Raw genomic sequence first — 5109 nt, 5'->3', positions numbered from 1 at the left:
GTGTTAACACATGATAAACTACTTTTAACATGTACCATGTGTTCAGACATTTTAGAAAATGTTAAAACAAACTTTAAAGTTGTACCAGAAACCAAAAGATTGTACGGACAGCGGTAGAACTGTACGGACATTCCAGAAACTAAACAGTAGACGAGAAGGAAGAACAAGAGCATAAAAATCATAAAAAAGAGATTCAACATCAACAGTTACCTGGATTTATAGGACAAGAATATGGTGATTCGAACAAGTTGATGAGTCTAGAAACAAACAAGTTGATGGCTTATCTCTATGATGACTGAAGGAATAAAGGGTTTTGTAACTCGGTTTGGAGATGTAGGTGATGACTGAAGGAAGATGATGACAATATTAGAGAGAGAAACGTGAAAACGAAGATGATGATCGAAGAGATGAAGACTGTAGATAGATGAAGGTGGAAAAAGAGGGTTTGTATTTCGGTAGAGAGATAAAGTGCAAAAGATTTTGGAGAGAGAAACTAAATCAGATTTTGGAGAGAGAAAGATATGAGTTGTTAGAGTTGAGGGATATATATAGGAGGGCAAAAGAGGGTTTACAAGAAAATAGGAAATCTTAGAGATAAGAGTTGGGCCCGGATTGCACATTGGGATGTGTATTTGGGTTTGATATGAGTTATTATTTGATTATTGGGTTTTGGGTGAGATATTAAACCTTGTTGGGTTTTTTTTTGTATTTGGGCCCAAAATTTGGGCCTTTCATCAAAATTTTCTTTAGTTTAAGCTTCATCAAATTCATATAATGTTTTGAAATGTATAATGGTTACAACAGTTTATGTATAAGAAGAAACTAAAATAAATATCATTCACTGTCTTCTTCTTCTTCTTCTTCTTCTTCTTCATCTTCCTGAACTAGTATTCTAGTACTAGTATAAGTAATTGCGATAACTTTCTAAGAGAGAGATTAAATTACATGTGTTTTTTTTCTTTGTTTTCTTACATCTAATAATCTTTCTTTTTTATTTAGGTTTTGTTTGAATTTCCTAGTAATTGCGATAACTTTTTAAGAGAGAGATTAAATTCACGATGGAAAGATCACAAAAATTATTTGAAAACTACATACTACAAGAACGAAGAAGACAAAAACCGATGTTGCGAGTTTGTACCTGAAGGAGTTGTTGCAACTCAGTGGTTATCTTTGATTGAGCTTTGGGGAACTGATGATTCAAAGGTACAAAAACATTTTATTTTCTTACACATTTAGGTAAAAGTTTGATGTGTTCTCTAAACTATTATTATTTTTTTAATATAGGTAGTTTCCGAAAGAAATGCCAGAAATAGAGCTGCCTTGAAGTGTCTTCACACTACGGGTTCTAAATCCTTTTCACGAGTCATATCGGAGGTAAAGCTTCATCTTTCACTTAACATAAGTTTGTTAAAATGCTTTGGCAAACTTACATTATTGTTATGTTGTAATGTTATTACTTGTGAAGTCTTTTCGTTTTTTAATTTTTGTAGGTCGAAATAGAAGAAGGCATCACAATCGAGAGTCGAGCAAAAATTTTTAAAGTCACTCGAACTCCTAAAGGTGCTAAAGAGATTTTAAATGAGGATTCTGTGGAAAAAGTAGTAAGTTTCTTTTCATATTAACATTTGATATGTTTAATATCTTATTATGTATATGAAATACGTGGACGGTAATCAACTTTGTATTGTTTGGCAGAGACAAATGGGTGAATTAGAGGCAAGTAGAATTGCCCGGAGTACTCCATAAGATTTTGACGACTCGCCAAGCCCGAATGACGTATTTGGCACCGTCATGGGACGTGAAAGAGGTGGCCGTATTCGGTGTCTTCCAATGGTAAAACCAAAAGACATATGGGGTCGACAGTCATCTTCGGGCGTCATTAAGGATTTAACGGAGAAAAACAAAACATTAACGGCAGAAGTTGAGGCTATGAAAGTGAAGATGGATGAATTTGAGACTTTGAAAGAAGAGATGGAGTTATTTAAGAGATTCATGCAGTTACACACTGCAAATTCATCGTCGCGCAGGTATAATTAACTTATATTTTTATTACGTTAATTACTATTACACCCAACCAATTTGCAAAAGTATCTCCTTTTATGATATAAAATAACACCAAAACACACCCAAAAGAAACGGTTCCACTCGAATCACTTCTTTGACAAGATAGTGGAAACTTAGTACAAAACAGTTCATACCATTAAACTATACATAATTTCGATCCTATTTGAAAGTGATTCTATCTATTTGTGTCCGTTAAAAGTATGAGAACCTCTTCATCACTTAAAGGTGAATCTGCTGCATATATACTGCGAAGCAGTTTTACCATCTATATCTACTTAGTTTGCCTTGGTCGAATTTCAGAGTCTCATGTTTAGTTCAGGTTTAGTAAAGATACTTATATAAGGATTTAGTTTGCCTTGGTTGAATTTCACATAATTGCTAGTTTCAAATCATAACACACTTACTAACTTCATTTTGTATGTATGTTAATGCAGTTACCATGATATCTCGAGTCGTTTGTGGTGTTGAATGGAATATCAATTGGATTTTTGAATCTCAACCTCGATTTTGACTCGGTTGGTTTTATCGTTTACATTACTTAGCGACTTTGTTATTTTATGGTATATATGCTTGTATGAAACCAATAGTTTTATTGGTTTTCGACTTCATTACTTTTCATGTATATGACTTCAGTAATGAAATATCTAATACTTTTAACTTGTTATTCTTGTGAATATTTGGTTTATGTTATTTTTGTCAGCAGGTTTATGTAATTGATAATGCTGCTGCAGCAGCAGCAGCAGAAAAAACCAAAATTAAATATTAAAAAAAAAAAATTGAGTATTTTCGTCGGATAGGAGCCGTCCGGAATAGTGTGCCACTATTTTCCGACGGATTATCAAAAACAAACCATCGGGAATAAACCGGGGTAGGTTGACATTTACGAGAATGTTTTCCGACGCCTTTCTCTAAGTTATTCGTCGGAAAAGAATATATTTTCGACGACCGCCGTCGTCGGAAATACTATTTCCGTCGCCACCATTTCCGACCACTTTGCGACGGCCTCGACTCGTCGTAAGAAGTCTTTTCCGACGGCTTTACCTTTATTTTCAACGAACCCTTTCCGTCATAAAATGGCCTTCGTTTTTGTAGTGATAGGCCAGACGCATATGAGTCACGACCTGAGCATAGGACACGTCCTGGCACTAGGCCAGGACGCTTTCCTTTGGCCCAGACGCGTCTACTCTCGGCCAACACCGAGACATCCTAGGTCGTCTCAGACGCGTCTGGCCCATGGCCAATGCCCTTGGCCATCTCGGTCTAGGACCGAGATGCTTAGGGCACTCCAGAAGCGTCTGGGAAGCTTCCATGCATCTCGGTCTAACCGAGATGCATTGGGCCACCTGGAGCACGTCCTAGACGCGCCCATGCCCAAAGATGCTCTCGGGTTTCCTTGGGCGCGTCCTGGACGCACCCTTGAACACGAGACAGTCTCAGTCTGCTGACCGAGACGCGTCCTGGCCAGCAGCTATAGAAACTTCTAAAAAAAAAATTATTTCTTTTGCTTCTCCAAGATGTTGTTCCATCTTTTAGGATACTTCTACAAACACCAAATTTGATTTTCAAACTATTTCTAAAATCATTAAAGATAAACTCTTTTGAAAAAGGGAACACTTTTCAAAAACCGGAATCAATCAAAATCGAATCTTTTGAAACTCTTTTCAATAATCAACTTTGAAAATCAATGTGGATAACTTTAAATCACATTCAAACTAAACAAATTGAATCCTAAAACACTTTTAGACATATCTAACTATCAAAACAAGTATAGATTTGTTCCGAAACTTAGCCAAAATTGGCTATGTGCAAGAGGCATTGACGCCATTGTTGGGTTATGATGTCTCTTGGTGTTGGTAGCGGAATATCAGACATCTAGTATGTCTAACACTAGTATCCCCAGGATCTCATGCATAAGATAATATTAAACTAAGAATTAGAGATTACCTTAATCGCTAAATTTTCCCTCAAACCTTTTCAATCGAATGCGACCAAGAGCTCCAATTTTCGCTTCTCTACGCAAGACACCCGAATAATCAACTTGATCTCCTACCTCGATGCTTGCTGGAACTCCAATGGTGGTTTGATGAAGAACTCCTTATTTTGACTAGTTAGATAGTTTAGGAATAATCTCTCTTCCTTTCTCTACTTTATGTTGTAGAGTTAGAAAGCTCCTTGACAATTTTTCACACCTTATTCAAGTCCCAATAGACATTATATAGAACTTTAAGTTAGAGACCATTCCTAATTAGATTTTCTAAAAGTCCATTTTGAATAAGATTAAGGAATAATCGAAAATAGAAAGTAGTTTCCATTTTCTATTTTCCCTTGCCTTGGCCGACCATATGAGGCCCATCTTCGGCAGATCTGGCCGGCTCCTTTAGGGGTACACGGCCAAGCATGGCTGCCCCCTTTTGGACCCCCAAATCACCTCTTTTGGTGTCCGACTGAAGTACCCTTCTTTTGGGCCTTTTGTACTATATTTATCTAAACTTCTTTTAGGCCTATGGGACATATTTATGGGTCTTGACCATCTATATATGTCTCATTCCACTAGTCGTATCATCGGATTAAATCGACATTCTCTGGTGTAACCCGATGTAGGATCCGGTCGAAGTTAGCCGCGAATTACTTAGTAATTCGACGATCGTAGTTGGTTTCTAGCAAAATATTATGATCCCTAAATTGTCCAGACTTGATGATTTTCTTCAATAAGAATAATAACAAAGTTACATCATCAACAACATCATTGACCGACCAAGAACTTACATGCGCTCTTTCAATGGAAAGAAATTTCGGAGGTCCCGCCAAGTACATAAGCACCTCTAGCGAAAAAATATTTATCTTTCCAACAACGGTCCGCAGGGGCGAGGTGAGTGATTTAGGATTTTATATTACGTTGGGGCCTGACCTGATACCTACCCTCCTGATGATCATATTCCTGAAGAACACAATATTGAGCGACATAGATAGAGTCGCCTCAACTTTGTCAAGGCGACACAACAACTCAAGTGCCATGAACACCCTCTAGGCGTTGGGCATCAACTG

At 37.2% G+C, this 5109-nt stretch overlaps 1 long non-coding RNA gene across 1 annotated transcript; it reads left to right on the top strand.

The window, feature by feature from the left end:
• Positions 1-1003: 1003 nt before the first annotated feature.
• On the top strand, positions 1004-1579 carry LOC147532044 (uncharacterized). Its single transcript, XR_015228310.1, has 3 exons — positions 1004-1203; positions 1285-1374; positions 1491-1579. It is a non-coding gene; the product is annotated as an uncharacterized LOC147532044 (long non-coding RNA).
• The last annotated feature ends 3530 nt before the right edge of the window (positions 1580-5109 follow it).

Source organism: Eschscholzia californica, unplaced genomic scaffold (assembly GCF_041429995.1).
Source record: "Eschscholzia californica isolate CP2 unplaced genomic scaffold, dmEscCali1.0.p SCAF_6, whole genome shotgun sequence".
NCBI classification, from domain to species: domain Eukaryota; kingdom Viridiplantae; phylum Streptophyta; class Magnoliopsida; order Ranunculales; family Papaveraceae; genus Eschscholzia; species Eschscholzia californica.
Note: the sequence above shows the minus strand (reverse complement) of the source record. Positions and strands in the feature narration are given on the sequence as shown.